The 17,672-nt window shown below is 33.1% G+C and overlaps 11 non-coding genes across 11 annotated transcripts; all 11 read right to left on the bottom strand.

The window, feature by feature from the left end:
• Window positions 1-2,556: 2,556 nt before the first annotated feature.
• TRNAR-UCU (transfer RNA arginine (anticodon UCU)) lies at window positions 2,557-2,642 on the bottom strand. The gene is given in 2 exon segments: window positions 2,557-2,592; window positions 2,606-2,642. It is a non-coding gene; the product is annotated as a tRNA-Arg (tRNA).
• Window positions 2,643-3,407: 765 nt separating this feature from the next.
• TRNAR-UCU (transfer RNA arginine (anticodon UCU)) lies at window positions 3,408-3,493 on the bottom strand. Its single transcript is given in 2 exon segments — window positions 3,408-3,443; window positions 3,457-3,493. It is a non-coding gene; the product is annotated as a tRNA-Arg (tRNA).
• Window positions 3,494-4,251: 758 nt separating this feature from the next.
• TRNAR-UCU (transfer RNA arginine (anticodon UCU)) lies at window positions 4,252-4,337 on the bottom strand. Its single transcript is given in 2 exon segments — window positions 4,252-4,287; window positions 4,301-4,337. It is a non-coding gene; the product is annotated as a tRNA-Arg (tRNA).
• A 1,611-nt stretch (window positions 4,338-5,948) lies between these two features.
• On the bottom strand, window positions 5,949-6,034 carry TRNAR-UCU (transfer RNA arginine (anticodon UCU)). The gene is given in 2 exon segments: window positions 5,949-5,984; window positions 5,998-6,034. It is a non-coding gene; the product is annotated as a tRNA-Arg (tRNA).
• Window positions 6,035-8,502: 2,468 nt separating this feature from the next.
• On the bottom strand, window positions 8,503-8,588 carry TRNAR-UCU (transfer RNA arginine (anticodon UCU)). The gene is given in 2 exon segments: window positions 8,503-8,538; window positions 8,552-8,588. It is a non-coding gene; the product is annotated as a tRNA-Arg (tRNA).
• Window positions 8,589-9,353: 765 nt separating this feature from the next.
• TRNAR-UCU (transfer RNA arginine (anticodon UCU)) lies at window positions 9,354-9,439 on the bottom strand. The gene is given in 2 exon segments: window positions 9,354-9,389; window positions 9,403-9,439. It is a non-coding gene; the product is annotated as a tRNA-Arg (tRNA).
• A 758-nt stretch (window positions 9,440-10,197) lies between these two features.
• Window positions 10,198-10,283, bottom strand: TRNAR-UCU (transfer RNA arginine (anticodon UCU)). The gene is given in 2 exon segments: window positions 10,198-10,233; window positions 10,247-10,283. It is a non-coding gene; the product is annotated as a tRNA-Arg (tRNA).
• A 1,611-nt stretch (window positions 10,284-11,894) lies between these two features.
• On the bottom strand, window positions 11,895-11,980 carry TRNAR-UCU (transfer RNA arginine (anticodon UCU)). The gene is given in 2 exon segments: window positions 11,895-11,930; window positions 11,944-11,980. It is a non-coding gene; the product is annotated as a tRNA-Arg (tRNA).
• A 766-nt stretch (window positions 11,981-12,746) lies between these two features.
• On the bottom strand, window positions 12,747-12,832 carry TRNAR-UCU (transfer RNA arginine (anticodon UCU)). The gene is given in 2 exon segments: window positions 12,747-12,782; window positions 12,796-12,832. It is a non-coding gene; the product is annotated as a tRNA-Arg (tRNA).
• Window positions 12,833-14,448: 1,616 nt separating this feature from the next.
• Window positions 14,449-14,534, bottom strand: TRNAR-UCU (transfer RNA arginine (anticodon UCU)). Its single transcript is given in 2 exon segments — window positions 14,449-14,484; window positions 14,498-14,534. It is a non-coding gene; the product is annotated as a tRNA-Arg (tRNA).
• A 2,450-nt stretch (window positions 14,535-16,984) lies between these two features.
• TRNAR-UCU (transfer RNA arginine (anticodon UCU)) lies at window positions 16,985-17,070 on the bottom strand. Its single transcript is given in 2 exon segments — window positions 16,985-17,020; window positions 17,034-17,070. It is a non-coding gene; the product is annotated as a tRNA-Arg (tRNA).
• Between the last annotated feature and the right edge of the window lie 602 nt (window positions 17,071-17,672).

The raw sequence follows: 17,672 nt of genomic DNA on the forward strand, positions 1-17,672 counted from the left end.
CAACGACTCTGGTGGGACTCGAACCCACAACCTTTGAATGCCTTCAATACACTAGAAGTGCAATGCGCTATCCATTGCGCCACAGAGCCTCACCTGCTTGTATATATAAGGTCAACGAAAAAAAATAGCTAGAGTGATACACAGTCAAAATGTAATATACTCTTTTACGCCACTGGCAATTAAAAGAAAAAAAAAAGATCTCTTTTTAAAAAAAAATTCAAAGGTTATGCAGTGTTTTTGGATTGATCAGAAAATGGAAAATGTGTTAAATGTTTAAGCTGACAAAGATATTAAAACTGTCAAAAGTTTCTGAAGTGTTCTTTGGTGGACGAATCAGAAATTTTGACTTCTTTTTATATGTTGAGATTTCCATTTAACAACATAAATTACAACATTTTCATCCCTTTCCTTTTCCTGGTACAACTTACTGCCAATAGTGACAAAAGAAGGCCATACAGACATGTTAAGTGGTCTTTGGTAGAAAGCTCTGTACTTTTTTTTTCTTAACTAATAAAAAGTTTCTGGAATTTGGGCAAGATGTTTCTGATTTGCACCTAACGATATGAGCTGACATCCATGGTTTAAGGAGAACAGCTCTTTGAGTCCTTTAATATAAATGGAGAATCAAAGTGTAATGTGATACATTAAGCTCAGGTTTCCATCATTATTAATTTAAATGTAATTGTTGGTAATATTTATTCAACTTTCTTAACTTCTTATTCTAAGATCCCTTCTGAATGCATCTAGTTAACCACCTATGTTAGAGATTTGTTAAGATTGTTTTTCATGTTGTAGTTGTAGTATTGAAGGAGTATTTCTTACAAAGGTTTGACTGCTTTGTTAGCAAAACACAACGACTCTGGTGGGACTCGAACCCACAACCTTTGAATGCCTTCAATACACTAGAAGTGCAATGCGCTATCCATTGCGCCACAGAGCCTCACCTGCTTGTATATAGAAGGTCAACGAAAAAAAATAGCTAGAGTGATACACAGTCAAAATGTAATATACTCTTTTACGCCACTGGCAATTAAAAGAAAAAAAAAAGATCTCTTTTTAAAAAAAAATTCAAAGGTTATGCAGTGTTTTTGGATTGATCAGAAAATGGAAAATGTGTTAAATGTTTAAGCTGACAAAGATATTAAAACTGTCAAAAGTTTCTGAAGTGTTCTTTGGTGGACGAATCAGAAATTTTGACTTCTTTTTATATGTTGAGATTTCCATTTAACAACATAAATTACAACATTTTCATCCCTTTCCTTTTCCTGGTACAACTTACTGCCAATAGTGACAAAAGAAGGCCATACAGACATGTTAAGTGGTCTTTGGTAGAAAGCTCTGTACTTTTTTTTTCTTAACTAATAAAAAGTTTCTGGAATTTGGGCAAGATGTTTCTGATTTGCACCTAACGATATGAGCTGACATCCATGGTTTAAGGGGAACAGCTCTTTGAGTCCTTTAATATAAATGGAGAATCAAAGTGTAATGTGATACATTAAGCTCAGGTTTCCATCATTATTAATTTAAATGTAATTGTTGGTAATATTTATTCAACTTTCTTAACTTCTTATTCTAAGATCCCTTCTGAATGCATCTAGTTAAACACCTATGTTAGAGATTTGTTAAGATTGTTTTTCATGTTGTAGTTGTAGTATTGAAGGAGTATTTCTTACAAATGTTTGACTGCTTTGTTAACAAAACACAACGACTCTGGTGGGACTCGAACCCACAACCTTTGAACGCCTTCAATACACTAGAAGTCCAATGCGCTATCCATTGAGCCACAGAGCCTCATCTGCTTGTATATAGAAGGTCAACGAAAAAAAATAGCTAGAGCGATAAACAGTCAAAATGTAATATACTCTTTTACGCCACTGGCAATTAAAAAAAAAAAAAAAAGATCTCTTTTTAAAAAAAATTCAAAGGTTATGCAGTGTTTTTGGATTGATCAGAAAATGGAAAATGTGTTAAATGTTTAAGCTGACAAAGATATTAAAACTGTCAAAAGTTTCTGAAGTGTTCTTTGGTGGACGAATCAGAAATTTTGACTTATTTTTATATGTTGAGATTTCCATTTAACAACATAAATTACAACATTTTCATCCCTTTCCTTTTCCTGGTACAACTTACTGCCAATAGTGACAAAAGAAGGCCATACAGACATGTTAAGTGGTCTTTGGTAGAAAGCTCTGTACTTTTTTTTTCTTAACTAATAAAAAGTTTCTGGAATTTGGGCAAGATGTTTCTGATTTGCACCTAACGATATGAGCTGACATCCATGGTTTAAGGGGAACAGCTCTTTGAGTCCTTTAATATAAATGGAGAATCAAATTGTAATGTGATACATTAAGCTCAGGTTTCCATCATTATTAATTTAAATGTAATTGTTGTTAATATTTATTCAACTTTCTTAACTTCTTATTCTAAGATCCCTTCTGAATGCATCTAGTTAACCACCTATGTTAGAGATTTGTTAAGATTGTTTTTCATGTTGTAGTTGTAGTATTGAAGGAGTATTTCTTACAAAGGTTTGACTGCTTTGTTAGCAAAACACAACGACTCTGGTGGGACTCGAACCCACAACCTTTGAATGCCTTCAATACACTAGAAGTCCAATGCGCTATCCATTGCGCCACAGAGCCTCATCTGCTTGTATATAGAAGGTCAACGAAAAAAAATAGCTAGAGTGATACACAGTCAAAATGTAATATACTCTTTTACGCCACTGGCAATTAAAAGAAAAAAAAAAGATCTCTTTTTAAAAAAAAATTCAAAGGTTATGCAGTGTTTTTGGATTGATCAGAAAATGGAAAATGTGTTAAATGTTTAAGCTGACAAAGATATTAAAACTGTCAAAAGTTTCTGAAGTGTTCTTTGGTGGACGAATCAGACATTTTGACTTCTTTTTATATGTTGAGATTTCCATTTAACAACATAAATTACAACATTTTCATCCCTTTCCTTTTCCTGGTACAACTTACTGCCAATAGTGACAAAAGAAGGCCATACAGACATGTTAAGTGGTGTTTGGTAGAAAGCTCTGTACTTTTTTTTTCTTAACTAATAAAAAGTTTCTGGAATTTGGGCAAGATGTTTCTGATTTGCACCTAACGATATGAGCTGACATCCATGGTTTAAGGGGAACAGCTCTTTGAGTCCTTTAATATAAATGGAGAATCAAAGTGTACTGTGATACATTAAGCTCAGGTTTCCATCATTATTAATTTAAATGTAATTGTTGGTAATATTTATTCAACTTTCTTAACTTCTTATTCTAAGATACCTTCTGAATGCATCTAGTTAACCACCTATGTTAGAGATTTGTTAAGATTGTTTTTCATGTTGTAGTTGTAGTATTGAAGGAGTATTTCTTACAAAGGTTTGTCTGCTTTGTTAGCAAAACAAGACGACTCTGGTAGGACTCGAACCCACAACCTTTGAATGCCTTCAATACACTAGAAGTCCAATGCGCTATCCATTGCGCCACAGAGCCTCATCTGCTTGTATATGGAAGGTCATCGAAAAAAAATAGCTAGAGCGATAAACAGTCAAAATGTAATATACTCTTTTACGCCACTGGCAATTAAAAAAAAAAGATCTCTTTTTAAAAAAATTCAAAGGTTATGCAGTGTTTTTGGATTGATCAGAAAATGGAAAATGTGTTAAATGTTTAAGCTGACAAAGATATTAAAACTGTCAAAAGTTTCTGAAGTGTTCTTTGGTGGACGAATCAGAAATTTTGACTTCTTTTTATATGTTTAGATTTCCATTTAACAACATAAATTACAACATTTTCATCCCTTTCCTTTTCCTGGTACAACTTACTGCCAATAGTGACAAAAGAAGGCCATACAGACATGTTAAGTGGTCTTTGGTAGAAAGCTCTGTACTTTTTTTTTCTTAACTAATAAAAAGTTTCTGGAATTTGGGCAAGATGTTTCTGATTTGCACCTAACGATATGAGCTGACATCCATGGTTTAAGTGGAACAGCTCATTGAGTCCTTTAATATAAATGGAGAATCAAAGTGTACTGTGATACATTAAGCTCAGGTTTCCATCATTATTAATTTAAATGTAATTGTTGGTAATATTTATTCAACTTTCTTAACTTCTTATTCTAAGATCCCTTCTGAATGCATCTAGTTAACCACCTCTGTTAGAGATTTGTTAAGATTGTTTTTCATGTTGTAGTTGTAGTATTGAAGGAGTATTTCTTACAAAGGTTTGTCTGCTTTGTTAGCAAAACACGACGACTCTGGTGGGACTCGAACCCACAACCTTTGAATGCCTTCAATACACTAGAAGTCCAATGCGCTATCCATTGCGCCACAGAGCCTCATCTGCTTGTATATAGAAGGTCAACGAAAAAAAATAGCTAGAGCGATAAACAGTCAAAATGTAATATACTCTTTTACGCCACTGGCAATTAAAAAAAAAAAGATCTCTTTTTAAAAAAATTCAAAGGTTATGCAGTGTTTTTGGATTGATCAGAAAATGGAAAATGTGTTAAATGTTTAAGCTGACAAAGATATTAAAACTGTCAAAAGTTTCTGAAGTGTTCTTTGGTGGACGAATCAGAAATTTTGACTTCTTTTCATATGTTGAGATTTCCATTTAACAACATAAATTACAACATTTTCATCCCTTTCCTTTTCCTGGTACAACTTACTGCCAATAGTGACAAAAGAAGGCCATACAGACATGTTAAGTGGTCTTTGGTAGAAAGCTCTGTACTTTTTTTTTCTTAACTAATAAAAAGTTTCTGGAATTTGGGCAAGATGTTTCTGATTTGCACCTAACGATATGAGCTGACATCCATGGTTTAAGGGGAACAGCTCTTTGAGTCCTTTAATATAAATGGAGAATCAAAGTGTAATGTGATACATTAAGCTCAGGTTTCCATCATTATTAATTTAAATGTAATTGTTGGTAATATTTATTCAACTTTCTTAACTTCTTATTCTAAGATCCCTTCTGAATGCATCTAGTTAACCACCTATGTTAGAGATTTGTTAAGATTGTTTTTCATGTTGTAGTTGTAGTATTGAAGGAGTATTTCTTACAAAGGTTTGACTGCTTTGTTAGCAAAACACAACGACTCTGGTGAGACTCGAACCCACAACCTTTGAATGGCTTCAATACACTAGAAGTCCAATGCGCTATCCATTGCGCCACAGAGCCTCACCTGCTTGTATATAGAAGGTCAACGAAAAAAAATAGCTAGAGTGATACACAGTCAAAATGTAATATACTCTTTTACGCCACTGGCAATTAAAAGAAAAAAAAAAAGATCTCTTTTTAAAAAAAAATTCAAAGGTTATGCAGTGTTTTTGGATTGATCAGAAAATGGAAAATGTGTTAAATGTTTAAGCTGACAAAGATATTAAAACTGTCAAAAGTTTCTGAAGTGTTCTTTGGTGGACGAATCAGACATTTTGACTTCTTTTTATATGTTGAGATTTCCATTTAACAACATAAATTACAACATTTTCATCCCTTTCCTTTTCCTGGTACAACTTACTGCCAATAGTGACAAAAGAAGGCCATACAGACATGTTAAGTGGTCTTTGGTAGAAAGCTCTGTACTTTTTTTTTCTTAACTAATAAAAAGTTTCTGGAATTTGGGCAAGATGTTTCTGATTTGCACCTAACGATATGAGCTGACATCCATGGTTTAAGGGGAACAGCTCTTTGAGTCCTTTAATATAAATGGAGAATCAAAGTGTAATGTGATACATTAAGCTCAGGTTTCCATCATTATTAATTTAAATGTAATTGTTGGTAATATTTATTCAACTTTCTTAACTTCTTATTCTAAGATCCCTTCTGAATGCATCTAGTTAACCACCTATGTTAGAGATTTGTTAAAATTGTTTTTCATGTTGTAGTTGTAGTATTGAAGGAGTATTTCTTACAAAGGTTTGACTGCTTTGTTAGCAAAACACAATGACTCTGGTGAGACTCGAACCCACAACCTTTGAATGCCTTCAATACACTAGAAGTCCAATGCGCTATCCATTGCGCCACAGAGCCTCACCTGCTTGTATATAGAAGGTCAACGGAAAAAAATAGCTAGAGTGATACACAGTCAAAATGTAATATACTCTTTTACGCCACTGGCAATTAAAAGAAAAAAAAAAGATCTCTTTTTAAAAAAAAAATTCAAAGGTTATGCAGTGTTTTTGGATTGATCAGAAAATGGAAAATGTGTTAAATGTTTAAGCTGACAAAGATATTAAAACTGTCAAAAGTTTCTGAAGTGTTCTTTGGTGGACGAATCAGACATTTTGACTTCTTTTTATATGTTGAGATTTCCATTTAACAACATAAATTACAACATTTTCATCCCTTTCCTTTTCCTGGTACAACTTACTGCCAATAGTGACAAAAGAAGGCCATACAGACATGTTAAGTGGTCTTTGGTAGAAAGCTCTGTACTTTTTTTTTCTTAACTAATAAAAAGTTTCTGGAATTTGGGCAAGATGTTTCTGATTTGCACCTAACGATATGAGCTGACATCCATGGTTTAAGGAGAACAGCTCTTTGAGTCCTTTAATATAAATGGAGAATCAAAGTGTAATGTGATACATTAAGCTCAGGTTTCCATCATTATTAATTTAAATGTAATTGTTGGTAATATTTATTCAACTTTCTTAACTTCTTATTCTAAGATCCCTTCTGAATGCATCTAGTTAACCACCTATGTTAGAGATTTGTTAAGATTGTTTTTCATGTTGTAGTTGTAGTATTGAAGGAGTATTTCTTACAAAGGTTTGACTGCTTTGTTAGCAAAACACAACGACTCTGGTGGGACTCGAACCCACAACCTTTGAATGCCTTCAATACACTAGAAGTGCAATGCGCTATCCATTGCGCCACAGAGCCTCACCTGCTTGTATATAGAAGGTCAACGAAAAAAAATAGCTAGAGTGATACACAGTCAAAATGTAATATACTCTTTTACGCCACTGGCAATTAAAAGAAAAAAAAAAGATCTCTTTTTAAAAAAAAATTCAAAGGTTATGCAGTGTTTTTGGATTGATCAGAAAATGGAAAATGTGTTAAATGTTTAAGCTGACAAAGATATTAAAACTGTCAAAAGTTTCTGAAGTGTTCTTTGGTGGACGAATCAGAAATTTTGACTTCTTTTTATATGTTGAGATTTCCATTTAACAACATAAATTACAACATTTTCATCCCTTTCCTTTTCCTGGTACAACTTACTGCCAATAGTGACAAAAGAAGGCCATACAGACATGTTAAGTGGTCTTTGGTAGAAAGCTCTGTACTTTTTTTTTCTTAACTAATAAAAAGTTTCTGGAATTTGGGCAAGATGTTTCTGATTTGCACCTAACGATATGAGCTGACATCCATGGTTTAAGGGGAACAGCTCTTTGAGTCCTTTAATATAAATGGAGAATCAAAGTGTAATGTGATACATTAAGCTCAGGTTTCCATCATTATTAATTTAAATGTAATTGTTGGTAATATTTATTCAACTTTCTTAACTTCTTATTCTAAGATCCCTTCTGAATGCATCTAGTTAAACACCTATGTTAGAGATTTGTTAAGATTGTTTTTCATGTTGTAGTTGTAGTATTGAAGGAGTATTTCTTACAAATGTTTGACTGCTTTGTTAACAAAACACAACGACTCTGGTGGGACTCGAACCCACAACCTTTGAACGCCTTCAATACACTAGAAGTCCAATGCGCTATCCATTGAGCCACAGAGCCTCATCTGCTTGTATATAGAAGGTCAACGAAAAAAAATAGCTAGAGCGATAAACAGTCAAAATGTAATATACTCTTTTACGCCACTGGCAATTAAAAAAAAAAAAAAAAGATCTCTTTTTAAAAAAAATTCAAAGGTTATGCAGTGTTTTTGGATTGATCAGAAAATGGAAAATGTGTTAAATGTTTAAGCTGACAAAGATATTAAAACTGTCAAAAGTTTCTGAAGTGTTCTTTGGTGGACGAATCAGAAATTTTGACTTATTTTTATATGTTGAGATTTCCATTTAACAACATAAATTACAACATTTTCATCCCTTTCCTTTTCCTGGTACAACTTACTGCCAATAGTGACAAAAGAAGGCCATACAGACATGTTAAGTGGTCTTTGGTAGAAAGCTCTGTACTTTTTTTTTCTTAACTAATAAAAAGTTTCTGGAATTTGGGCAAGATGTTTCTGATTTGCACCTAACGATATGAGCTGACATCCATGGTTTAAGGGGAACAGCTCTTTGAGTCCTTTAATATAAATGGAGAATCAAATTGTAATGTGATACATTAAGCTCAGGTTTCCATCATTATTAATTTAAATGTAATTGTTGTTAATATTTATTCAACTTTCTTAACTTCTTATTCTAAGATCCCTTCTGAATGCATCTAGTTAACCACCTATGTTAGAGATTTGTTAAGATTGTTTTTCATGTTGTAGTTGTAGTATTGAAGGAGTATTTCTTACAAAGGTTTGACTGCTTTGTTAGCAAAACACAACGACTCTGGTGGGACTCGAACCCACAACCTTTGAATGCCTTCAATACACTAGAAGTCCAATGCGCTATCCATTGCGCCACAGAGCCTCATCTGCTTGTATATAGAAGGTCAACGAAAAAAAATAGCTAGAGTGATACACAGTCAAAATGTAATATACTCTTTTACGCCACTGGCAATTAAAAGAAAAAAAAAAGATCTCTTTTTAAAAAAAAATTCAAAGGTTATGCAGTGTTTTTGGATTGATCAGAAAATGGAAAATGTGTTAAATGTTTAAGCTGACAAAGATATTAAAACTGTCAAAAGTTTCTGAAGTGTTCTTTGGTGGACGAATCAGACATTTTGACTTCTTTTTATATGTTGAGATTTCCATTTAACAACATAAATTACAACATTTTCATCCCTTTCCTTTTCCTGGTACAACTTACTGCCAATAGTGACAAAAGAAGGCCATACAGACATGTTAAGTGGTGTTTGGTAGAAAGCTCTGTACTTTTTTTTTCTTAACTAATAAAAAGTTTCTGGAATTTGGGCAAGATGTTTCTGATTTGCACCTAACGATATGAGCTGACATCCATGGTTTAAGGGGAACAGCTCTTTGAGTCCTTTAATATAAATGGAGAATCAAAGTGTACTGTGATACATTAAGCTCAGGTTTCCATCATTATTAATTTAAATGTAATTGTTGGTAATATTTATTCAACTTTCTTAACTTCTTATTCTAAGATACCTTCTGAATGCATCTAGTTAACCACCTATGTTAGAGATTTGTTAAGATTGTTTTTCATGTTGTAGTTGTAGTATTGAAGGAGTATTTCTTACAAAGGTTTGTCTGCTTTGTTAGCAAAACAAGACGACTCTGGTGGGACTCGAACCCACAACCTTTGAATGCCTTCAATACACTAGAAGTCCAATGCGCTATCCATTGCGCCACAGAGCCTCATCTGCTTGTATATGGAAGGTCATCGAAAAAAAATAGCTAGAGCGATAAACAGTCAAAATGTAATATACTCTTTTACGCCACTGGCAATTAAAAAAAAAAGATCTCTTTTTAAAAAAATTCAAAGGTTATGCAGTGTTTTTGGATTGATCAGAAAATGGAAAATGTGTTAAATGTTTAAGCTGACAAAGATATTAAAACTGTCAAAAGTTTCTGAAGTGTTCTTTGGTGGACGAATCAGAAATTTTGACTTCTTTTTATATGTTTAGATTTCCATTTAACAACATAAATTACAACATTTTCATCCCTTTCCTTTTCCTGGTACAACTTACTGCCAATAGTGACAAAAGAAGGCCATACAGACATGTTAAGTGGTCTTTGGTAGAAAGCTCTGTACTTTTTTTTTCTTAACTAATAAAAAGTTTCTGGAATTTGGGCAAGATGTTTCTGATTTGCACCTAACGATATGAGCTGACATCCATGGTTTAAGTGGAACAGCTCATTGAGTCCTTTAATATAAATGGAGAATCAAAGTGTACTGTGATACATTAAGCTCAGGTTTCCATCATTATTAATTTAAATGTAATTGTTGGTAATATTTATTCAACTTTCTTAACTTCTTATTCTAAGATCCCTTCTGAATGCATCTAGTTAACCACCTCTGTTAGAGATTTGTTAAGATTGTTTTTCATGTTGTAGTTGTAGTATTGAAGGAGTATTTCTTACAAAGGTTTGTCTGCTTTGTTAGCAAAACACGACGACTCTGGTGGGACTCGAACCCACAACCTTTGAATGCCTTCAATACACTAGAAGTCCAATGCGCTATCCATTGCGCCACAGAGCCTCATCTGCTTGTATATAGAAGGTCAACGAAAAAAAATAGCTAGAGCGATAAACAGTCAAAATGTAATATACTCTTTTACGCCACTGGCAATTAAAAAAAAAAAGATCTCTTTTTAAAAAAATTCAAAGGTTATGCAGTGTTTTTGGATTGATCAGAAAATGGAAAATGTGTTAAATGTTTAAGCTGACAAAGATATTAAAACTGTCAAAAGTTTCTGAAGTGTTCTTTGGTGGACGAATCAGAAATTTTGACTTCTTTTCATATGTTGAGATTTCCATTTAACAACATAAATTACAACATTTTCATCCCTTTCCTTTTCCTGGTACAACTTACTGCCAATAGTGACAAAAGAAGGCCATACAGACATGTTAAGTGGTCTTTGGTAGAAAGCTCTGTACTTTTTTTTTCTTAACTAATAAAAAGTTTCTGGAATTTGGGCAAGATGTTTCTGATTTGCACCTAACGATATGAGCTGACATCCATGGTTTAAGGGGAACAGCTCTTTGAGTCCTTTAATATAAATGGAGAATCAAAGTGTAATGTGATACATTAAGCTCAGGTTTCCATCATTATTAATTTAAATGTAATTGTTGGTAATATTTATTCAACTTTCTTAACTTCTTATTCTAAGATCCCTTCTGAATGCATCTAGTTAACCACCTATGTTAGAGATTTGTTAAGATTGTTTTTCATGTTGTAGTTGTAGTATTGAAGGAGTATTTCTTACAAAGGTTTGACTGCTTTGTTAGCAAAACAAAACGACTCTGGTGAGACTCGAACCCACAACCTTTGAATGGCTTCAATACACTAGAAGTCCAATGCGCTATCCATTGCGCCACAGAGCCTCACCTGCTTGTATATAGAAGGTCAACGAAAAAAAATAGCTAGAGTGATACACAGTCAAAATGTAATATACTCTTTTACGCCACTGGCAATTAAAAGAAAAAAAAAAAGATCTCTTTTTAAAAAAAAATTCAAAGGTTATGCAGTGTTTTTGGATTGATCAGAAAATGGAAAATGTGTTAAATGTTTAAGCTGACAAAGATATTAAAACTGTCAAAAGTTTCTGAAGTGTTCTTTGGTGGACGAATCAGACATTTTGACTTCTTTTTATATGTTGAGATTTCCATTTAACAACATAAATTACAACATTTTCATCCCTTTCCTTTTCCTGGTACAACTTACTGCCAATAGTGACAAAAGAAGGCCATACAGACATGTTAAGTGGTCTTTGGTAGAAAGCTCTGTACTTTTTTTTTCTTAACTAATAAAAAGTTTCTGGAATTTGGGCAAGATGTTTCTGATTTGCACCTAACGATATGAGCTGACATCCATGGTTTAAGGGGAACAGCTCTTTGAGTCCTTTAATATAAATGGAGAATCAAAGTGTAATGTGATACATTAAGCTCAGGTTTCCATCATTATTAATTTAAATGTAATTGTTGGTAATATTTATTCAACTTTCTTAACTTCTTATTCTAAGATCCCTTCTGAATGCATCTAGTTAACCACCTATGTTAGAGATTTGTTAAAATTGTTTTTCATGTTGTAGTTGTAGTATTGAAGGAGTATTTCTTACAAAGGTTTGACTGCTTTGTTAGCAAAACACAATGACTCTGGTGAGACTCGAACCCACAACCTTTGAATGCCTTCAATACACTAGAAGTCCAATGCGCTATCCATTGCGCCACAGAGCCTCACCTGCTTGTATATAGAAGGTCAACGGAAAAAAATAGCTAGAGTGATACACAGTCAAAATGTAATATACTCTTTTACGCCACTGGCAATTAAAAGAAAAAAAAAAGATCTCTTTTTAAAAAAAAAATTCAAAGGTTATGCAGTGTTTTTGGATTGATCAGAAAATGGAAAATGTGTTAAATGTTTAAGCTGACAAAGATATTAAAACTGTCAAAAGTTTCTGAAGTGTTCTTTGGTGGACGAATCAGACATTTTGACTTCTTTTTATATGTTGAGATTTCCATTTAACAACATAAATTACAACATTTTCATCCCTTTCCTTTTCCTGGTACAACTTACTGCCAATAGTGACAAAAGAAGGCCATACAGACATGTTAAGTGGTCTTTGGTAGAAAGCTCTGTACTTTTTTTTTCTTAACTAATAAAAAGTTTCTGGAATTTGGGCAAGATGTTTCTGATTTGCACCTAACGATATGAGCTGACATCCATGGTTTAAGTGGAACAGCTCATTGAGTCCTTTAATATAAATGGAGAATCAAAGTGTACTGTGATACATTAAGCTCAGGTTTCCATCATTATTAATTTAAATGTAATTGTTGGTAATATTTATTCAACTTTCTTAACTTCTTATTCTAAGATCCCTTCTGAATGCATCTAGTTAACCACCTCTGTTAGAGATTTGTTAAGATTGTTTTTCATGTTGTAGTTGTAGTATTGAAGGAGTATTTCTTACAAAGGTTTGTCTGCTTTGTTAGCAAAACACGACGACTCTGGTGGGACTCGAACCCACAACCTTTGAATGCCTTCAATACACTAGAAGTCCAATGCGCTATCCATTGCGCCACAGAGCCTCATCTGCTTGTATATAGAAGGTCAACGAAAAAAAATAGCTAGAGCGATAAACAGTCAAAATGTAATATACTCTTTTACGCCACTGGCAATTAAAAAAAAAAAAAAAGATCTCTTTTTAAAAAAAATTCAAAGGTTATGCAGTGTTTTTGGATTGATCAGAAAATGGAAAATGTGTTAAATGTTTAAGCTGACAAAGATATTAAAACTGTCAAAAGTTTCTGAAGTGTTCTTTGGTGGACGAATCAGAAATTTTGACTTCTTTTTATATGTTGAGATTTCCATTTAACAACATAAATTACAACATTTTCATCCCTTTCCTTTTCCTGGTACAACTTACTGCCAATAGTGACAAAAGAAGGCCATACAGACATGTTAAGTGGTCTTTGGTAGAAAGCTCTGTACTTTTTTTTTCTTAACTAATAAAAAGTTTCTGGAATTTGGGCAAGATGTTTCTGATTTGCACCTAACGATATGAGCTGACATCCATGGTTTAAGGGGAACAGCTCTTTGAGTCCTTTAATATAAATGGAGAATCAAAGTGTAATGTGATACATTAAGCTCAGGTTTCCATCATTATTAATTTAAATGTAATTGTTGGTAATATTTATTCAACTTTCTTAACTTCTTATTCTAAGATCCCTTCTGAATGCATCTAGTTAACCACCTATGTTAGAGATTTGTTAAGATTGTTTTTCATGTTGTAGTTGTAGTATTGAAGGAGTATTTCTTACAAAGGTTTGACTGCTTTGTTAGCAAAACACGACGACTCTGGTGGGACTCGAACCCACAACCTTTGAATGCCTTCAATACACTAGAAGTCCAATGTGCTATCCATTGCGCCACAGAGCCTCATCTGCTTGTATATAGAAGGTCAACGAAAAAAAATAGCTAGAGCGATAAACAGTCAAAATGTAATATACTCTTTTACGCCACTGGCAATTAAAAAAAAAAAAAAAAGATCTCTTTTTAAAAAAAATTCAAAGGTTATGCAGTGTTTTTGGATTGATCAGAAAATGGAAAATGTGTTAAATGTTTAAGCTGACAAAGATATTAAAACTGTCAAAATTTTCTGAAGTGTTCTTTGGTGGACGAATCAGAAATTTTGACTTATTTTTATATGTTGAGATTTCCATTTAACAACATAAATTACAACATTTTCATCCCTTTCCTTTTCCTGGTACAACTTACTGCCAATAGTGACAAAAGAAGGCCATACAGACATGTTAAGTGGTCTTTGGTAGAAAGCTCTGTACTTTTTTTTTTCTTAACTAATAAAAAGTTTCTGGAATTTGGGCAAGATGTTTCTGATTTGCACCTAACGATATGAGCTGACATCCATGGTTTAAGGGGAACAGCTCTTTGAGTCCTTTAATATAAATGGAGAATCAAAGTGTACTGTGATACATTAAGCTCAGGTTTCCATCATTATTAATTTAAATGTAATTGTTGGTAATATTTATTCAACTTTCTTAACTTCTTATTCTAAGATCCCTTCTGAATGCATCTAGTTAACCACCTATGTTAGAGATTTGTTAAGATTGTTTTTCATGTTGTAGTTGTAGTATTGAAGGAGTATTACTTACAAAGGTTTGACTGCTTTGTTAGCAAAACACAACGACTCTGGTGGGACTCGAACCCACAACCTTTGAATGCCTTCAATACACTAGAAGTCCAATGCGCTATCCATTGCGCCACAGAGCCTCATCTGCTTGTATATAGAAGGTCAACGAAAAAAAATAGCTAGAGCGATAAACAGTCAAAATGTAATATACTCTTTTACGCCACTGGCAATTAAAAAAAAAAAAAAAGATCTCTTTTTAAAAAAAATTCAAAGGTTATGCAGTGTTTTTGGATTGATCAGAAAATGGAAAATGTGTTAAATGTTTAAGCTGACAAAGATATTAAAACTGTCAAAAGTTTCTGAAGTGTTCTTTGGTGGACGAATCAGAAATTTTGACTTATTTTTATATGTTGAGATTTCCATTTAACAACATAAATTACAACATTTTCATCCCTTTCCTTTTCCTGGTACAACTTACTGCCAATAGTGACAAAAGAAGGCCATACAGACATGTTAAGTGGTCTTTGGTAGAAAGCTCTGTACTTTTTTTTTCTTAACTAATAAAAAGTTTCTGGAATTTGGGCAAGATGTTTCTGATTTGCACCTAACGATATGAGCTGACATCCATGGTTTAAGGGGAACAGCTCTTTGAGTCCTTTAATATAAATGGAGAATCAAAGTGTAATGTGATACATTAAGCTCAGGTTTCCATCATTATTAATTTAAATGTAATTGTTGTTAATATTTATTCAACTTTCTTAACTTCTTATTCTAAGATCCCTTCTGAATGCATCTAGTTAACCACCTATGTTAGAGATTTGTTAAGATTGTTTTTCATGTTGTAGTTGTAGTATTGAAGGAGTATTACTTACAAAGGTTTGACTGCTTTGTTAGCAAAACACAACGACTCTGGTGGGACTCGAACCCACAACCTTTGAATGCCTTCAATACACTAGAAGTCCAATGCGCCACAGAGCCTCATCTGCTTGTATATAGAAGGTCAACGAAAAAAAATAGCTAGAGCGATAAACAGTCAAAATGTAATATACTCTTTTACGCCACTGGCAATTAAAAAAAAAAAAAAGATCTCTTTTTAAAAAAAATTCAAAGGTTATGCAGTGTTTTTGGATTGATCAGAAAATGGAAAATGTGTTAAATGTTTAAGCTGACAAAGATATTAAAACTGTCAAAAGTTTCTGAAGTGTTCTTTGGTGGACGAATCAGAAATTTTGACTTCTTTTTATATGTTGAGATTTCCATTTAACAACATAAATTACAACATTTTCATCCCTTTCCTTTTCCTGGTACAACTTACTGCCAATAGTGACAAAAGAAGGCCATACAGACATGTTAAGTGGTCTTTGGTAGAAAGCTCTGTACTTTTTTTTTCTTAACTAATAAAAAGTTTCTGGAATTTGGGCAAGATGTTTCTGATTTGCACCTAACGATATGAGCTGACATCCATGGTTTAAGGGGAACACCTCTTTGAGTCCTTTAATATAAATGGAGAATCAAAGTGTAATGTGATACATTAAGCTCAGGTTTCCATCATTATTAATTTAAATGTAATTGTTGGTAATATTTATTCAACTTTCTTAACTTCTTATTCTAAGATCCCTTCTGAATGCATCTAGTTAACCACCTATGTTAGAGATTTGTTAAGATTGTTTTTCATGTTGTAGTTGTAGTATTGAAGGAGTATTTCTTACAAAGGTTTGACTGCTTTGTTAGCAAAACACAACGATTCTGGTGGGACTCGAACCCACAACCTTTGAATGCCTTCAATACACTAGAAGTCCAATGCGCTATCCATTGCGCCACAGAGCCTCATCTGCTTGTATATAGAAGGTCATCGAAAAAAAATAGCTAGAGCGATAAACAGTCAAAATGTAATATACTCTTTTACGCCACTGGCAATTAAAAAAAAAAAAAAGATCTCTTTTTAAAAAAAATTCAAAGGTTATGCAGTGTTTTTGGATTGATCAGAAAATGGAAAATGTGTTAAATGTTTAAGCTGACAAAGATTTTAAAACTGTCAAAAGTTTCTGAAGTGTTCTTTGGTGGACGAATCAGAAATTTTGACTTCTTTTTATATGTTGAGATTTCCATTTAACAACATAAATTACAACATTTTCATCCCTTTCCTTTTCCTGGTACAACTTACTGCCAATAGTGACAAAAGAAGGCCATACAGACATGTTAAGTGGTCTTTGGTAGAAAGCTCTGTACTTTTTTTTTCTTAACTAATAAAAAGTTTCTGGAATTTGGGCAAGATGTTTCTGATTTGCACCTAACGATATGAGCTGACATCCATGGTTTAAGGGGAACAGCTCTTTGAGTCCTTTAATATAAATGGAGAATCAAAGTGTAATGTGATACATTAAGCTCAGGTTTCCATCATTATTAATTTAAATGTAATTGTTGGTAATATTTATTCAACTTTCTTAACTTCTTATTCTAAGATCCCTTCTGAATGCATCTAGTTAACCACCTATGTTAGAGATTTGTTAAGATTGTTTTTCATGTTGTAGTTGTAGTATTGAAGGAGTATTTCTTACAAAGGTTTGACTGCTTTGTTAGCAAAACACAACGACTCTGGTGGGACTCGAACCCACAACCTTTGAATGCCTTCAATACACTAGAAGTCCAATGCGCTATCCATTGCGCCACAGAGCCTCATCTGCTTGTATATAGAAGGTCAACGAAAAAAAATAGCTAGAGCGATAAACAGTCAAAATGTAATATACTCTTTTACGCCACTGGCAATTAAAAAAAAAAAAAGATCTCTTTTTAAAAAAAATTCAAAGGTTATGCAGTGTTTTTGGATTGATCAGAAAATGGAAAATGTGTTAAATATTTAAGCTGACAAAGATATTAAAACTGTCAAAAGTTTCTGAAGTGTTCTTTGGTGGACGAATCAGAAATTTTGACTTCTTTTTATATGTTGAGATTTCCATTTAACAACATAAATTACAACATTTTCATCCCTTTCCTTTTCCTGGTACAACTTACTGCCAATAGTGACAAAAGAAGGCCATACAGACATGTTAAGTGGTCTTTGGTAGAAAGCTCTGTACTTTTTTTTTCTTAACTAATAAAAAGTTTCTGGAATTTGGGCAAGATGTTTCTGATTTGCACCTAACGATATGAGCTGACATCCATGGTTTAAGGGGAACAGCTCTTTGAGTCCTTTAATATAAATGGAGAATCAAAGTGTAATTTGATACATTAAGCTCAGGTTTCCATCATTATTAATTTAAATGTAATTGTTGGTAATA

The sequence above is a fragment of the Pelobates fuscus genome, chromosome 4 (genome assembly GCF_036172605.1).
Source record: "Pelobates fuscus isolate aPelFus1 chromosome 4, aPelFus1.pri, whole genome shotgun sequence".
Taxonomy (NCBI): domain Eukaryota; kingdom Metazoa; phylum Chordata; class Amphibia; order Anura; family Pelobatidae; genus Pelobates; species Pelobates fuscus.